Below are 19,574 nucleotides of genomic sequence, written 5' to 3'. Positions count from 1 at the left end.
TCCTGTTAAGAGTAGGACTAGGGCCTGTCAGCAGAGAGCTAGCCACGAAGCCCATTAACCTCTGCCTGTTTTTGTTCCCCACTTTGGTTATGTGTTGTTACTTTCAGAATTGCACTTTCTTTCACCTTGTCATAATTGCTGCCAAAAGTGTTTTTATAAGCATGGGGTTCTAGAATGGTGGCTTCATGGGGCAGAGAGAAAGATATGTGTTTTGTACAAAATAAGTACATTCATATGTTTAATAAAATAGTTCTACTATTGCAGTAACTTGTAAAAATGTTACTTTTTTTACACTGTAATAATTAATACTTTATCATCTCAGCTAATTCTGAGATAAGTTAATGAGGTGTAACATGCAAATAAAAGTTCTATAACTGCTTTAAAAAAAAAAAGAGCAAACAGGATAGCAAAAGAAAGGATCAGTGAACTTAATAATAGTCATAATAAATTATCCAAACTGAAACATAGAGAGGTAAAGAATGACTAAAAATGGAACAAAGCTCTCCATATCTACAGGATAATGCATACAATGGCAATCCCAGAAGTAGAAAAGAGAACAGGGCAGAAGAAATATCTGAAGATATAATGGTTGAGAATCCTCCAAACTTGGCAAATGACATCAACCTAATAACCCAAGGAGCTCAGCCCAAAAAGGATAAACACAAAGAATAACAGATTTAGGGACATTATAATCAAACTGCTGAAAACCAAAGATAAAATATTAAAAACAGGCAGGAAAAAAAAAGACATACAAGGGGACAACCATAAAACTTCTCACCAGAAACAGCAGAAGGACAATGGAATGACATTTTTAATTACTGAAGGAAAAAACAGTCAATATAGAATTCTCTATGCAGAGAAAATATCCTTCAAAAATAAAGGGGAAATAAAGACATTTCTGATAGAATAAGATGAGAAGACTCATCACCAGCAGATCTGAACTATAAATATACTAAAGGGCATTCTAAGGAAAATAATACCAGCAGAAGACTGATGTTAGAAATAAAGAGTACCAAAAAGAGAAATTACTTGGGTAAATTTTTTTTATAAAAACGTTAAAGCTATTAGGCATGTGTGGGTGTGTACTTGGGTGTGTACATGGGTGTAAATTTCTTTAAAAGACAACTGACTATTTAAAGCAAAAATAAATAATGATGAGATACTGTGGCATTTATAACATAATATGGACATTAAAATATATTCCAAGACCTCAAAGGGTGGGAAAGAAATAATGGATTTATACTGTTGAAAGAATCTTACATTGTTTGTGAAGTAATATATTATTATTCTAAAGCAGACTGTGGTAAATTAATGATGCATGTGTAGTCTCTAGAGCAACCACAAAAAACATAATACACAAAAGTATAACAAAATGTTAATAGAGAAAAATAAAATGAAATATTAAAAATAACCCAAAGGAAAACAGGAAAAGAAGAACAGAGGAACAAAGGAAACAAAAAACAAATAGAAAACAAAAAGCAAGATGGCAGATTTAGCCCAATCATATCAATAATTACATTAAGTGTAAATGGACTAAACAGTCCATGTAAAAGGCTCAGATTATCAATGTGCATTAACTTTAAAAGGGGAGGGACCCAGTTTGTTTATAAGAAACATACTTTAATATAAAGACAAGATAGACTAAAAGTAAAATGGGTGGAAAATAATATACCAGACAAGCACTAAACATAAGAAAGCTGGTGTGACTATATTAATGTTAAGCAAGGTAAACATCAAAACAAAGAAGACTAGAGATAAAGAATATTTTGTAATAATAAAAGTATCAATTTGTCAATACACAATGAAGTATTAAAAGTTAAAATTTTTTTTTTAATTTTACAGAGCAACTATATGGACAAATACTACAGAAACATAATATTTAGTGAAAGAAGTAAATCACAGAGGACCATATAATACCATGTTCCTACGGCTCAATAAAAAATCATAAAACTAAACAATATACTGTTTTGAGATACACACATATCTGATTAAACTTTTTTTAAGCAAAAAAAAAAAGATACACAAAATTCAGGATTGTAGTTATCTCCGGAGAAGATGCAGGGGTTTGGGAAAGAATAGAAGAGGATACAGTACTATTACTTGTGTTCATTTTTAAGCTAATGATAAGTTCAAGGAATTTGATTTCGTTTTGTTTCATAACTTACATATATAGTACATTATTTTATATGTATCCAATAATGCAAATTTTAAAAACTTATTTCTTAATAAGAAAAAAACGATACAATTCATTGATATCCACCAAAATCCTTAAAAATGGCCATTCCTTTTGAGTCATAAAGTATATTTCTAGGAAGTTATGGTATACAAAAGCTATGTACAAGAAAATCACTGTTTTTAGAACAGAAAAAAAAAAAACACCAGGAAATAACCCACTGGTCATTCTAAGAGACTAAAACAACCATAGAATAGAATTTTATGCAGCTATTTTAAAATAATTAAGTTACTATTTAAATTGCTACCTTAAGAGTTCGTAAATTCCTAAACTGCGTAAGTTAAACCGGGGGTACTTACCTGGACAATCATGGATTGTCCAGCTAGGAACTCCATGAAATTTTTCTAGAATTGTGTGTACACTTACGCAGATAACTGTGTTCACATGCATGTTTCTAGGGAGAGAGTCCACAGCTTTTAGGTTCTCAAAGAGAATGATTACTCCAAAAAAACAGTTATTAAGGTAGTTAGTCTTAAAGATGGCTCCCAATGAACAAAGCTGCCCAGTATTCACACTCATATGTAATCCCCTCCCACGATGAATCTGGATTGACCCTGTGATTCACTTTACCTAACGCAATGCCAGTCCCAGGCCTAAACCCTAAAGAGGCTTGATAGCTGTTGCTTTTGTACTTTGAGTGTCCTGAGTGACCATGTAAGAATCCAGCTGCCTTGAGGGAGAGGCCACATTAGAGCAGGATTAGCCCTGATACTACATGGGTAGCCAGCAAGGTCAAAACACCCCAGCAAACCAGCTGAGTCCAACCTTCTGGCTGTGCCCACCAAACACCTGGTTAAACCACTATCTGAACGCAGCCACATGAGAATCCCCAAGCATAACCAGCAAAAGAACCATCCACTTGAGAACCAGTTAACACATATAATCATAAGAAATAAGAAAAGCGTTATTCTTCTAAGTCACAGAGTTTGGGGGTGATTTGTTTAACAGCAATAGGTAGCTAAACAGCTACACACTGCTAGTTCAGACTGAGTAACCTCACCTAAGAACCTAATATTTTGCAATATGATGGCTGAAACAAAAATCAGCAGCTATCCATCAGAGGATACATCACTCCCCAGCCCTCTGTGCAATTCCTGTCCACACACACACACACACACACACACACACACACACACACACACACGACATTTATGTAATAGCTTCATTGAGTAAAAACAACTTTACTTTGATTTCATGTACTTTATTTACATAGGTCCTTTTATTACACATAAATGAAACACAGATCAAGCATCTAACTTTGCCCTTATATTTAATGAGATGAAAAGAAGTAAGACCCTCACATGACCCCTCATTTAAAATATTACAGTGGTAGAGACTTCCCTGGTGGCACAGTGGTTAAGAATCCACCTGCCAATGCAGAGGACATGGGTTTGATCCCTGGTCCAGGAAGATCCCACATGCCACGGAGCAGCTAAGCCTGTGCACCACAACTACAGAGCCCGTGTGCTGCAACTACTGAAGCCCGTGCGCCTAGAGCCCATGCTCCACAACAAGAGAAGCCACCGCAATGAGAAGCCCGTGCACTGCAATGAAGAGTAGCCCCGGCTCTCTGCAACTAGAGAAAACCTGAGCACAGCAATGAAGACCCAACGCAGCCAAAACTAAATAAAATAAAATAAATAAATTTATAAAAATAAATAAAATATTACAGTGATTACTTATGTAAATCACTTTCCTTCCCTCTGAACTAAAAAAGAACAACAAAGTAGACTGAGGTTCCAAGAACACACATTTGAGAGGTATTTTATGATGCCAATAAAATAGCATTGTTTTATGTCATAGTAGGACGATTACAATGCTTACTGAACAGAAATACTTTCTCTTTATTAATTTCCACAATAATCTTGCAAATGATACTTGAGAGGCACCCAGATTCAAGCAGAACCAGGAATCCTGTCCCAGAACCAAGAAGCAAAGCAGAACATAAACAATATGAAAACAGCCAGATCCCATTTCATCTATTCAATTTGAGTGAAATGAAGATATAAACAAACTTTGTGGTGGCATGGTGTTTTTTTTTAATCTACTGCATTTGATTTTTCAAAACAAAAACATCCATTTTCCACAGCCAGCTTTCTGTTAGCCAAAAATAATGGCAAGAGGCATAGCTTTGGTAAGGACAGATTTAAATGATAACTACATGTTTTTAACTCTCTAGATACCTACCTATACCATTTCTAGTACAACAACAGCTGATTACATTTCTATTTGGCCCCTCTACTTCTTCACATTTCTCTACTGTCATTGAGTGAAGACTGTTTAGATTCTTTCGGCACTCAGGCACTGCTTGACTTTTCTAAACCTCAGTTTTCTCATTTGAAAATGAGAATCATTATGTAAAAAGTACTTAGCACAGTGCCTGACCATAGTAAATGCTCAACAAGTGATCAGTTTAGCTGGATACTGGTGGTCACTCACACAGCATTTATTTCCTTCTCCGGTCCTAAGAGAATCCTGATCTTGTTCTGCTTTCCACCCCCACCCCTGCCCACAGTCATGAACATGACCTACCTAAGGGCATGTTCTGTGCTCATGACTGGTTCATGGGTAATCCCCTTTGTCAGTGAGTAGCTCAGGAATGGGCATGTGACCCAACATTAGTCAATCAACAAAATGCAAAAAGTCAGCTGGGGAGCGTCTGAGAAGTGTCCCTCACTCCTAGAAGAGAGTTACACAAAGAGATTGTTTTTCCTTCCTCGAGAGATTTCATGTGATGAGTTTTTCTGGCAATGCAATAGCCATTCTGCCATCAGCCTGAAGAAGAGGCCAGCAATGATGACAGCATAGCAAGCAAGGGACATGGAGAACTGGATACTTGACGTCAGCAATGTAGCCTTGAACCAACGAACCTTGCAGTCCACCTACCTTGGAACCTCCTCCTTTGTGAAACCACTGCACTCCTTGTTGTTGAGCCAGTTTGGGTAGTGATTTCTGTTACCTAGAGCTCAAAGTACTCTAATTACCAAAATCATGGAAGCGTGTGAAAACTTCAATGGATTTTATCAAAACTAAACTAAACTAAAATTAAACCACCCTTCTCTTTAGAGCAGAGCTCTCAGCATGAATACCTAAAGCTCTTAAACAAGCAGGAGCACTAGCCCTGGTTTTCCAACGTGGAACAATTAAGTCATTTTGCCAATCAGAATCTGTTTGACAGTTCTTCAAAATATGCAAAGGGTTACTGAGTTCAAGTCAACAGACATTTATTGAGTACCAACCATATCTTTAAGGCACCAGCTTCTTCCTCAAGGAGCTCTCAGGCTTTATAAAGGGGAACAACCATAAATGGTACATGCGCTACCTCATGGCACCACTGACCACGAAGGGAGTAAATCTTTGGACTGGGCAAGGGAAGCAGGGAGGGTAGGAGGGAGGCTGAAGAAAAGAAAAGACACTTGAGCTCAACCTTGAAGGATGAGCCAGGCTTTTCCAGGTGTCATAAGGATGGAAGGCATTCTAAACAGGAGCAGAAAGAGAAACATGCACTCTTTCCTCAAGAAATTGCACTAAATTGTTTATATTACAAAGACGGATATAAAGAAATGAAGTAAATGATGATATCTAGGACTTGCTAATGAGAGTTGCCCAGACTTGAAGATCAAAATAAAACTTACCTGTGCAATGCACATAGTGAGTTCTGAAACATATCCGTGAACTTGATGACAGGGCAGGGTTTAACCTACAAAAGTTGTGCTGAGGAAAGCCCAGGGCTGTGCACAAACTCAAGTCTGTTGTGTGAATGCTTATTCCAGATGCAAACAGGCTACAACTCTAATGTGAGAGGCTCCAAAGAAGGAATTGCTACTAAGATATGAAATGAAATCAAAACTGATAAGACAAATCAGATGAATGAAGACATGTAAGACAAATACATGAAAAATATTTCCATTAAGAATATTATGTCTCGGACTTCCCTGGTGGTGCAGGGAATCCACCTGCTAATGCAGGGGACACGGGTTCGAGCCCTGGTCTGGGAAGATCCCACATGCCGCAGAGTAAATAAGCCCGTGCGCCACAACCACTGAGCCTGTGCTCTAGAGCCCATGAGCCACAACTACTGAAGACCGTGTGCCTAGAGCCCATGCTCCGCAACGAGAGAAACCACTGCAATGAGAAGCCCGTGCAGCGCAACAAAGAGTAGCCCCCGCTCGCCTCAACTAGAGAAAGCCCACGTGCAGCAACAAAGGCCCAAGGCAGCCCAAAAATAAATAAATAAAATTAGCAGAATTCAATCAGAAGCTTATTATTCTATCATCAATATTAGTAAATAATGATTATTATGATAGATTATAACACATACAATTTACCAGGAAATTATGAAGAACCAGGAAAACTTTCTCATTTATGGCTAGAATACAGAGAAATAGATGGGGAAAACAGAACTCCTCAGTATTACAAAACATACAACACTGAATCCCAACTAACAGGAGGTGCAATGGTACAAAGTGATAACATCAATGATAATTAGCATATCTGTATGTCTCTCCTCCATAAAGAAAGATGCTCCAGTCCTGGTGGGAGCAGGTGGACACACCCTTCCAACCTGCTCCCTCCATTATGATTCCAGCCCAAGTCTGATTTCCAAGCCCATGATATCCCATACCCCAAAACCGCCTCTGGAATGTACCTGCTCTTCCATTCAACGTGGGTCCATGCAGACCTGAAATGACGACTCTGGAATTTTAAAGAACTCTCTAATTCTTTCCTGTCTAACTCATATTTTTTTAAATGACTATCCATGTTTTCTACTAGCCAATGCTCGTTAAAAATTTTTGTTTCATCAAAGACAAATACAAGAAACAAGTAAATGTACTTTTTCATGATATGAACAAAACATTCTGAAAATAAAAACGTAAGGTATCCTTTGGTCATGACGTGTTATACTATGGGCTCAATCATGCTGTGATTCACTAATGAGAACCATGACATGTATTCAATAACAAGCTAATAAAAATGCAAACTGACTGCTCCTACATTTTACACTTCAGTGTCTCCACGATTCAACAATAAATCTTTTGGCCCAAATTAACCAGCCACCATGGACAGAGCTGGTTAAAATAAAACACATTTGATTCAGCATTCTGCCTTTCTAACCCCTCTATCAGTACATTTTAGAGTTAGCAGGTTGTTTTATCCACTTCTGTTTGCAACACGAACTTGGTTAATTTTTATCAGGGTTAGGTGTATCCCAGATGAGTCAGGAAAGCTAATATCATTCCTGCCAGCACCATAATCCTGACTCAGTGGTCTCTATCCATGCTAGCCCATATGGTCACTCATTAACTATCTGTTAAAGCTCTCAGGGATACCTAGGGTCAAGAATATATACCAGATCTCCTTAGCTTTAGATCCAACAGAACACGATGAGAGAAGAGACTGGTAAATTGTATGGGGTGAATGTTATAGGCAAGGCACAGTTGGGGACAGCACCACTTCACCCATCAAAATGGTGTTTTGCTACTTAAAATATGATGTATGGACCTGCAGCAATGGCATCACTTGGGAGCTTATGAAAAATGCAGACTCCCAGACCCACGGGATCATATTCTGCATTTTAACAGGTGATTCATACATACTAAACTTGAAAAGAATGGGTGTTTAATGAAAAAGAACCTGAGAAACTGTTTCCGAAGATACATCATTGAGATTATTATCCCAAATAACTCTCAGAAATAGAAAGCCTAAACCAAAGTTTGGGTCTGAACAACCATGTGCCTTACAGTGAAAATGCCCAGGGAAACCTTAAGAGGAACCAAAGGTCCAGCTTCAAGCATCTGAGAGCCAAAGGCCTGAATTCCCTGAGTACTGTTTTTTCATAACAGCTTGCAACATCAGACACACTATGTACCTTCAGAAAGTGATGAGTTATACCATGTACAACCTTCATAACAACAAATTATCAATTTACAAAACTCAAAGTCAACATATTGTGCCTCACAGTCATTTAAGCTGGCAGGACTTTAAAGTACACACAAATCTGAAGTAATGCGTTGGAAATATATGATTTATGTTAAACAGTGTACTGGAATTTAAACATTCGTATGCTTCACCAAGCCCTATTCCCGGCCAATCAGTTCACTTATCAGCTTACATAGACACTTCCAACATATACTGCCCAGCTAAATTTAATATTTAAAAAATTTTAAGACCTTTCTGTGTATTTTTAAAAATAAATCTTATTTCAAGTAAATCTCCTGAGCTGCAAAAATACCACCACCACCACAACAAAATAATACCCCAAACAGCCCTGTGCTATAAAAGGCGCTGCTGGTATTGAGAGAACTCTGCCTCTAACGAGAACCTTCTACAGAGCGAATGAAGATGGCAAAGCCACGAAGGCCTTCGGTCCAGTAAGGAACACGAAGCAGCGTGTCAGAAAGAAATTGTTTTTCTGCTCCTTTTGATGGGTTATGCTTTCAAGTCAGGAAATGAGAAACAGGTGTGCCAGAGGGCACACACAGTCTCACTCCACACTGAAAAACACGCGTTTTCAATTTGCAAACATGAAAGGGACTCCTGTTGAATGAAAGAAGAAATGAAAACCCAGCTCTGTTTCTGCGAACCATATGAAGGCAGCTCAGAAAGGCTTTGACAAGTTGTTCGACTTCCTCCCTCTCCGACTGACAGCAGGTAGTGCTCGACAATGGGAAGGAAAAGGCATTCTTTCAAGTGAGAACAATCAAAGGGAGAATTACATGAAGGATCAGAGTGCTGGCATTTTAACCCATCACTTGATCTTATGCTTCTGTTTCTACCATTTCTTTACCTTGGGTTTTAAAATTAGAAGTCTGTTCTTTCACCAAACAACAACAAAGCAATGCAAAATAAGTATCTGGCCAAAAGAAAAAAGCTGAGAAAGTACAAACATCAAAAGAACATCTTGGAGCTCACTTGATCCGCAGTAACCCAAGTCTACAGCATCTTTCAGAGAAAGACTTACTTTTCTTCATGATGTCCTGAGCTCTCCTGGGGCGCCAGAGACATTTCGGTGGGGATATGAGTGTGATGGGTGGTACTAAGCATAAAAGCAACGGGTTTGGGTGGGACTTTGGAGAGAGGGTGTGTGGCAGGAAGGGAGAGGTACTAATGGCGGCAACAAGAGTCAGTTGGCCAGATGCACTGAGGTCCCTTGGGGAGGCACTGTGGGGCACATCCCTCAGGTGTAGGATGCAGCAGAGCCTGGTTCAGGGCAGCAAGCCTTTATTACAGCCAGTATTTCAATGTATTTCTGAACTGGCAAGAAACTTCCCTGTATCATCGAGTAAGGCCATAGATTTCATGTGCTTCAAGGACAAGGACTGTCTTTTTTATCACACCCAGACACTAGAGCACAGGATAAGAGCCTCTAAAATAGCTTGAGAGCAGTTACAAGTCTTCTTCCATAAAAGCAAAATGCCTGAACTCGTGTTATGTGGGAAAGACATCCTTCATACCCTTTAAAATTATGTTTTGAAGAATATATAACGAATCATAAAAATGTTCGTTATATAATATAAAGGGACAAGGACTAACAGAAGCTAAATGATATTGTCGTTTTTGTTTTATCTATCAAAAATATACCAAAAAATATTAACACGCTATCACAGCATAGCAAAATTATCAGTTTCATTTTCCAATTTCTTTTCAATAACCATGTGTTATTTCACAATCGGGAAAATCTACTCATTGAAAACATCCAAGATACATGATAACCAAAGCTGTCACACTGAACTGGTTTCCTAGGAAATAACCTAGCAAAATTCAGAACCATCAGTGACCTTAGTTAACTAAAAAGCAGGAAATAATATATTAATAGTTCATCAGATATGAAGTGACTTAATGAGAGTAAGCAGCAGTCTTAGAATAGAACCCTCATCTCACATAACTAGTTTTGGGAAATGTGCTGGGAGTTTATCTACTCTGTTATCTGTAAATGAACAATATTTCTTCCCCACCCACACTAACCAATCAGTCCAAAGAGTCAAGTGCTTTTAAGATGATGATGTTTACAAATATATTAGGGTTTTATCTACGCTCACGTCTAGAAGTCATAAATCACATAAAAAGATTTCTCACAGTATCATTCCCAGCCCTACATATTAAAACCCAAATGATTTCAGCCTAAATGGCTGCCCTCTAAAAATCTTGTCGAGTGTGAAAGGTTATGAAGTTTATTGTTTCATAAAGACAAGAAGCTTCTGAGAAGCCACACTGTCAGCCATGTAAGAGAGAAAGAGGACGGCCTAGGAAGGCATATAAAGGAGGCAGAGTGGGCTGAAGAGCCTGGATCCCACCCAGCAGAACTAACAGCAGCGTACTGAACCCCTTGACCACTCTAGCCTCTCTGTCTGAATCACCACTCATCATTCCAGATTGACCCCAAAGACGAAAGCTCTGTCTTCATCTATTTTCCAAAACAATGAGCATCTCCCTCCTCAAAAGGGTTCCCACTTCATACTAAAGAAAATTTAAATACTTAGTCAAGGCCATCCAGAGAGAACCCAATAAGACACCAAGTTAAGATCCGCACACTTTGCACTCAGCCCTCTTCTTCAGGGATCCTCTGTTCTCATCAGAACACACTGCTCTCAACCCTGCACCTACCTTCCTCTCAGCCCTGATTCATCTGGGCTTGACCTAATGCACTCCACCTGTTATGGATTGATTGTTGTGCACCCCAGCAAATCCCTATGTTGAAGCCCTAACCCCCAAGGTGGTGGTGTCTTTGGGGTGGTAATTAGGGTTATATGAAGTCATGAGGGTGCCCCCCCACCCATGATGGGATTAGTGTCCTTGTAAGAACAGGAAGAGAGACCAGAGCTTGCACCCTCTTGTGCTCCCTCTCTCCCTCCCTCCCTCTGTGTCTGTTTGTCTCTCAACCCTCTCTTTCTTTCTCTCTCTCTCTCTCCCCCTCACTCTCTCCCTACCATGTGATGACACAGCAAAAAGCTGGCCAGCTGCAAGCCAGGAGGAAAACTCTCACCAGGAACTGAATCTGCTGGCCCACGATCTTGGACTTCCCAGCCTCTAGAACTTTGAGAAATAAATGTCTGTTGTTTAAGCCACACAGTCTATGGTATTTTGTTATAGCTGCCTGAGCTGACTAAGACACCAGCCCAATGTATTTATTTGTTCATATTCATTCACATCAATTCATTCAACAAACATCAGAGGCTCTATCTGATGAGCACCATTCACACATCAGTGAGGAAAGCTGAGGAAAATCCCAATCCTCAAGCAATTTCATAGTAGAGTGGGGTAGAAAACAAAGATAAAATAAACAGATAAAAGATATTAATTGTTAGACATGATACATTCTGTGGGAAAAAATAAAACATGGGAGGGGGATAGGGAATGTTGGCTGAGGGAAGAGTTACATGTTTAAGATGGGGTGGTCAAGGAAGATCTCAGTGAGAAGTTGAATTATCTGAATCAAGAGCTGATGAGGTGGGGGCAGGGGCATAAGATATGAAGGGTAGAGAGTTAAAGGGAAAGGAAGGACTCAGGCAAAGGCCCTAAGGTGGGAGTGTGCCTGGCATGTCTGAAGCATAGCAAAGCAGGTGAATGAGCAGGGGAAGAAAAGCAAGAGCTGCAGCCTGAGGGGAAGGTGGGCAGCACCCTGTATAAGGCCTTGCAGGCCCTGAGTAAGGGCTTCGGCTTTTCTGAGTAAATTGGGACACGCTGGACAGTTCAAAGAGGAGGTATGACACGTGATTTGAGTTAGGTTTGAACATATTCCTTCAAGAGTTGTTGAGAACTGAATAAAAGGGAAAGGGAGCAGAAAACAAGGGACTAGCTATGGGGCTCCTGCAATAACCCAGATTAGAGATGCAGCACATTGAATGTGCCGATAGCAGTGAATGTGCTAAGAAGTCATTGGATTTTAAATATATTTAGAGAGGAGAGTAGACAGGGTTTGTTGCTGGAGTGGATTGGGTGAGATATAAAAGAAAAGAGGGTCAAGCATGACTCTAAGATTTTGGCCTGAACCAATGGGAGGCTAGAGGTGCCATTTGCTGTGTGAAGAATCAGGTGGGGACAGAGAGGGCAATATCTTGCCTATTACATACACAGGTGGGGGCTTTGAACAAGCAGTTAAAAAACTGAGTTCCGGGGGAGAGGCTCAGGGTGGAGATAAAAATGTGGGTGTCAGCATATATATGGTACTTAGCCACTCGACTGGATGAGAACACCAAGGCAGTGGGTATTCAAAGACAAAGAAAAGGTCAAGGACTAGGCCTCAGGGCACTCCAACACTGAGAGGTCAAGAAGATGAGAAAATTAACAAAGGAGACTGAGAAGCAGCAGCCAGTGAAGCAGGAAGACGACCAGTTTGAGTTTGATCAAAAATAGTATTTCCGGGGAAGCAAGTCATTCAAGCAACTGTGTCAAATGCTGCTTACAGGACTAAGGGATGACACTGGCTTTTGGAGGTGATTGTTAATCTTGACAAGAGCACGTCAGTAGTGTGGTGGAGGAGGACGCCTGACTAAAGTATATTTAAGAGTCAATGAGTGGAAATAACTAAGAAAAATAATAGACCTCGAGTACAGACGGTTCCTTGAAGAGTCACCTTGAAAGCTGCTAAAAAAACAGGGAAGAGAGTGTTGGAAGGGAAGCCAAACCCCTAGGTGACCTGCACCCAGGGTCCAGAGTAGAACAGGGCTCTAATTCATGATAATCAAGAGACTACGCCACCAAGAGCGCTTGTGACATACAGAGAGTACTAAGGAGAAATAATGGATACTCTTACAAAGGAAGCAGAAGCACAGATTCTGCCTGCCTCCCCATCCCATCCGGGCCCCCAGACAGCAGTGACCACAGGGCACATGTCAATGGCCCAGCAGTGGTGTCCCACTGGCTCTTGTGTCATGTGACTCGCAAGGAAGGCTGCATTGTGCCATCCTGACAAAGGAACCTGGGCAGGAGCTTTGCAGCACAGACTCGTTAGACAATCTCCCACAGAGGGGCAGAGGAAGACCTGTGGCTGCCTGTTAGGTGGAAGAATCAAGAAGGGGTGACATACCTCCCAGCCCCTGAGGAGGAGACTCCAATCACTGGCTCAGAAATATCAAAGCAAGAGCCTGGCCTCATTCTTTGCATTTTTTATCCCATCCACCTTTGAAGCTACTCTTAGCAAGCCGTGGCCACACCCTCAGTACTCTCTGATTTCTGGATCAGCCAAGACCTGGAAAATCAAAGAACCTAGAAAATCAGAAATCACTGGGTCTCCTATTGAGTAGCAGACCTTTCTCCATGCAGAAGCCTATGTCTTCTGATCTCTAGTCAGCTGCCATAAAACCCCTGGGCTTAACTGTTTCTCTTTAAGAAAAAAACCAGACTGCACAGACAAGTAACAGAAGACCAATGCTAAGGGCAGCCAGAGCATAAACTTAATCTCTTGCTTGTTCCTCCTTCTGATCTTCTGATCCTCAATCCGCTCTTCCTTTCCATAGCCAGAAAAAGACCACAGATGGATCTTACATTACACATCTGATGTGTTACTGAAAAATCATGTGTGAATCTGGTTTTGTCAAACTAAATCAAATTTTAAAATGCTATTTAAAGATATTCCATGATGAATAATCTTTTTGAAAAGACAAGAATCCCTCTAGAAGAGAGAAGAATCACATACACATTTCTTTTTCTTTCATTGAAATATATTTGACATATAACATTGTGTAAATCTAAGGTGTACAACATGTTAACTTGATACATTTATTTACTGTAATATGATTGCCATTGTGTGGTAATTAGCACTTCCACCACGTTATATAACTATTCTTTCTTTTTAATGGTTGGAATAACTATGTTCCAGTCTCTTAGCAAGTTTGATGGTTATAATAAAATATTGTCCATGCATATACATTTTTAAGTTTTCATTTGTCTATTAAGCATTTTCTAAGTGCAAAGCCCTGTGCCAGGCACTCAGGAAACACAAATATACCCACAAGCCCCCTTTTCTTTTTTTTTTTTAATTTATTTATTTATTTATTTTTGGCTGCATTGGGTCTTCGTTGCGGTGCGCGGGCTTCTCATTGCGGTGGTTTCTCTTGTTGTGGAGCACGGGCTCTAAGTGCTTGGGCTTCAGAATTTGTGGCACACGGGCTCAACAGTTGTGGCTCTCGGGCTCTAGAGTGCAGGCTCAGTAGTTGTGGTGCACAGGCTTAGTTGCTCCACAGCATGTGGGATCTTCCCGGACCAGAGCTCGAACCCGTATCCCCTGCATTGGCAGGCGGATTCTTAACCACTGCACCACCAGGGAAGTCCTACAAGCCCCCTTTTCTCAAGAGCTTATGTCACCATTTAAAGAAAGCTTGAAACTAATTATTTATTTTCACAAAAAAGCTGAGAATAAGAAAAGCACACGTTTTTTCACATTTTAAATTTTTGGAAATTGGGAGGTGCACTGTAATTGATGGCATCCTCCCATGGCTGTCCTCTAGCTTGCAGCTGTGACACAGCCACCGCTGCCTCTAGAGGTCAGCTGTTCCCATTTCTTGACCCTTCGGTTGAGTTGTGTGCCATGTTGGAACTACATGTTTTGAGTGTAACTGCCATTTATAATGTCTTCAAAAGGATTACGGTATGATACACGATTCAAACCAAAAGTGATTGTATACATAGGAAGGCATGGAAATAGCAAAAGGGCATGACATTGTTACCAGGGAAGCAAATATTTCTCGTTGGAAGAATACCCCCAATTCTATAGTTTCTTGTAAAGCAACAGCCATGTGTTAAGTGATGAGAAAGCCGTGTGTCATAATATAACTGGCAGTCTCTTTTTCCCTCTAGTGTATGTGTCTTACATTGGTATATTTTATTCTTGGATATTACAGTAAATGTACAGGCAACAAAAGCAAAAATAGACAAGTGGGACTACATCAAACTAAAGAGCTTCAACATAGCAAAGGAAATAAGCAATAAAATTAAAAGGACACTTATGGAATGGGAGAAAATATTTATAAACCATACTTCTGAAAAAGGGTTAATATCTAAAATAGATAAGGAACTCCTACAACTCAATAGAAAAAAAAACAATATTAGAACATGGGCAAAGGACTTGAATAGACATTTCTCCAAAGAAGACATACAAACGGCCAACAGGTGTATGAAAAAGGTGTTCAACATCATTAGTCATTAGGGAAGTGCAACTTAAAACCACAAGATATCACCACACATCTGTCAAAATGGCTATTATCAAAAAGACAAGAGATAGTCACTATGGAGAACAATATGGAGGTTCCTTAACAAACTAAAACTAGAACTACCATACAACCCAGCAATCCCACTACTGGGCATATACCCTGTGAAAACCATAATTCAAAAAGAGTCATGTACCACAATGTTCACTGCAGCTCTATTTACAATAGCCAGGACATGGAAGCAACCTAAGTGTCCATCGACAGATGAATGGATAAAGACGATGTGGCACAAATATACAATGGAATATTACTCAGCCATAAAAAGAAATGACGTTGAGTTACTTGTAGTGAGGTGGATGGACCTAGAGTCTGTCACACAGAGTGAAGTAAGTCAGAAAGAGAAAAACAAATACCGTATGCTAACACATATATATGGAATCCAAAAAAAAATGGTTATGAAAAACCTAGGGGCAGGACAGGAATAAAGACGCAGACATAGAGAATGGACTTGAGGACACGGGGAGGGGGAAGGGTAAGCTGGGACAAAGTGAGAGAGTGGCATGGACTAATATATACTACCAAATGTAAAATAGATAACTAGTGGGAAGCAGACACATGGCACAGGGAGATCAACTTTGTGCTCTGTGACCACCTAGAGGGGTGGGATAGGGAGGGTGGGAGGGAGATGGAGGAGGGAGGAGATATGGGGATATATGTATATGTATAGCTGATTCACTGTGTTATAAAGCAGAAACTAACACACCATTGTAAAGCAATTATACTCCAACAAAGATGTTTAAAAAAAAAAAAAAAAAGACAAGGGATAAATGTTGGTGAGGATATGGAGATATCTGAACCTGCATACACAGGTGGTAGGAATGTAAAATGGTTCAGTTACTATGGAAAACAGTATGAAGGTTCCTCAAAAAACAAAAATGGAACTACCATATGATCCAGCAATTCCACTTCTGTGTATTTATCAAAAAGAATTGAAATCAGGATCTCAAAGAGGTACCTGCACTCCCATGTTCATTGCATCATTATTTACAATAGCCAAGATATGAAAACAACCTAAATGTCCTTGACAGATGAGCAAGAAAAGAAAATGTGGTATATCCATATAACGGAATATTATTCGGCCTTTAAAAGGAAGGAAATCCTACCGTATATGACAACATGGATGAACCCAGAAGACATTATGCTCAGTGAAACAGGCCAGTCACAGAAGGACAGACACTGCACAACTGCACTTATATGAGGCACCTAAAACAGTCAGACTCGTAGAAGCAGAGGGTAACGGTGACTGCCAGGAGTTAGCAAAGGGAGAAATGGGGAGGTGCTATTCAAAATTCATAAGGTTTCAGTTGTGTAAGATGAGTAATATCTAGAGATCCATACATCAGCTCATTAAATCCTCATAAATATTAAGATAGATGCTATTCCTGTGGTACAAATAACTCCTTGCCAGGATGTCTCAGCCAGTGAGTGGAAGAATCAGAACAAGAACCTCCCTAGCTCGGCAAATTTCCAAGATGCCGGAACATTAGTCAGAGTTTGCAAGGTCAGCTCCTGCCCCACTACGCTCTTCCCCACTCTCCACTCATTCCTCCCCGCCGTGATTAGAACAACATGCTGGAGTTTATCCCACAGGCTAATGACCACATCGCCTGTCTGGCCTTAGCAGAGCCCTACCCTGACCATAACTATCTTCCCTCTGTCTTTCAATTATCACCTTCCAAGAACTATAAACCTAAAATGTAGGCCAGGTCTCTGGATTTTCTGCAGCAGCCTAAGGCACATGTCTTTTTTATTTTGACCAAACAGTTGCAAAATTCTGTGCTCCACCTTTCTTCTGACGTGGTCACCCAACTCCGCCATGTGTTTCCATCATCAACCTCATAGCAACAGCCCCAGGAGAAACAAGGGTGAAGCAATCACACAAAGTCCCACAGATGGAAGCAAATGGAGACTTGCTCTATTATCCTCAGGTTCTGTAGGCTGATGATGGTTAGTTCTTAAACTTAAGAAGGATATAACATGATGAGCTGAGCATCCAAGTTAAAAAGCTACACTAGATATCATAAACTGGAAACCTAAAGTTATCTTTAGTCATACAAAAAACTATCTTCAGTGGATACAAGATGGGCAAAGAAGGAAATATTCAAGGGGAAGGGAGAAAGACCTTAATTTTACAATTTTAACTTTACCCACCCACTGCCATCTACTTCACAGAATCAAATCTATAGAGATTTATGTGCTCTTATTCCACATCACCAAATTTCAAAAAGGGAGGTGGACAATCCCAAGGAGATTGAATTTCTTTTCCAAAGTGACACAGTGAGACAGACACTCATGATTCCAGCTTCAAGTAGAATTCAGGTCTCCTAACATTTAAATAGCAACCAACCAACTCATGAACTACATACTGACCAAAATTAAAGTCAACACAACACATGATACCAACTGATATTTCTTTAGGAAAATAAAAATGGAACAATGAATTACCTATTTTAGACTTTGGTTTGTTCAAATACCACAATTTTCCATAGACATGGGCCATACTTCATTATGCACAAGCTAATTCCTAAGTATTATGTGTAAAACTTTTCATGTGCCAGCAATATTAAATTAAAAATTAACTCATATTACTACATTATGCTCATTTCTTCAAAATGGAGAGACTGAAAAACAATTTTTTGTCTATTATATTAGTATGGTTTAGATTCAACATTAATTTGTGTTTGGACTTCACCTGAGTGGCTCAAAATCAAATTTTTCCACCAATGCAAATAATGGATCTGAGTCAGGAGGCTGCTACAACAGGCGGGCAGGAGCTTGGGTGTCTGAAGTAACAGGGTCAGGTCAGTAGAAATGGAAAGAAGCTACAAATATGAGAATGGTACCAAGATTTCAAGTCTGACCAAATAGAATAGTGATGGCAGTAAAAGAGAAAAAGAATACAGGAGAAAGATGGCCAAGGCGTGGGAATAAGGAACGAGGTGTTCAGTTGGGCTGCTGAATCTCATGTGCACACATGACACCCACAGGGATGTATCCAACAGGAAGGCAGAAAGAACTCAGGTGGACTTCAAGTGAAAAGTCCAGAGTAGAGATAGACGTGGAAGCCAATATGTTAAAAGATAACCACTGAAATCATGAGAACAACAGCAATAATACCAGATCACCGAGAGGAAGCACACAGTGAGATGAAGAAAAGCCGGCAGAGGCCCACACTGGGGTCATTAGCAATGGGAAGAGTCCGTGTGACAAAGGACAAAATGGAGCAGGTCAGGGAAGTAGAAAAAAACCAAGAGAGGTTCAGGATATATTCTGGAGATGGAAAGAAAAGAGTGACTTGTGCCAGAGACCACAGAGAGGCAAGAGTGAGCGGGAGAGGAGGGCTCTTGGACTGGGTGGGTGGTCAGCGTGGTGGGACAGAAAACAACGTGGCAAGAAACTGAAGAGAGAAAGGAAGGAAAGGCAGCCATGTCTACCAGCCTCCTGATAAGGCCTGAGGACGTCGGGGAGAAAGGCCTAGGACTGTAACTTGAGAGACAGCACAGCAAAGGGGATGAACCAATATTATTATGTCAACCATGCATATCAACTACATGAAGAGCTTCAAGTACGTCTGGCAAAAGCATATGAAAACCTGGGTCTAGACAACAACCATTCTGCCCATTAAAATCTACTCCCCACTAATATATATTAAATAGATAACTAATGAGGACCTACTGTATAGCACAGGGAACTCCACTCACTACTCTGTAATGGCCTATATGGGAAAAGGATCTAAAAAAGAGTGGGTATATGTATACATATAACTGATTCACTTTGCTGTATACCTGAAACGAACACAACATTATAATCAACTATACTCCAATAAAAATTTTTTAAAAAATCCACTCCCCCCAAACATACACTCACTCTCTCTCTCACGCACACACACACACACACACACACACACACATTTCTAAATGAAAACGACTCTTCTAATACAAATACAAAAAAAGGACCTACATTTTATCAAAAGTGTAGATGCCATAAACTACACAGTGTGAAATACACCTTGTAAGTTTTGTCAACATTTTACTCAAGAAATGACCTCTTAGCTTCTGAAATGCCTTGCTACTTTTGTATCATTTTGACCTGAATTTGGTACTATCATGAGTCATTAGAGAAAAAAAATCCATTAA

The 19,574-nt window shown here is 39.9% G+C and overlaps 1 protein-coding gene across 8 annotated transcripts in view; it reads right to left on the bottom strand.

Annotated features, from left to right (window-relative positions):
• The window catches only part of TASP1 (taspase 1), a 239,744-nt gene that overhangs the window by 113,616 nt on the left and 106,554 nt on the right, over positions 1–19,574 (bottom strand). The window lies entirely within an intron of this gene.

Source organism: Tursiops truncatus, chromosome 15, assembly GCF_011762595.2.
Source record: "Tursiops truncatus isolate mTurTru1 chromosome 15, mTurTru1.mat.Y, whole genome shotgun sequence".
NCBI classification, from domain to species: Eukaryota; Metazoa; Chordata; class Mammalia; order Artiodactyla; family Delphinidae; genus Tursiops; species Tursiops truncatus.
This window is presented reverse-complemented; position numbering and strand designations above follow the sequence as displayed.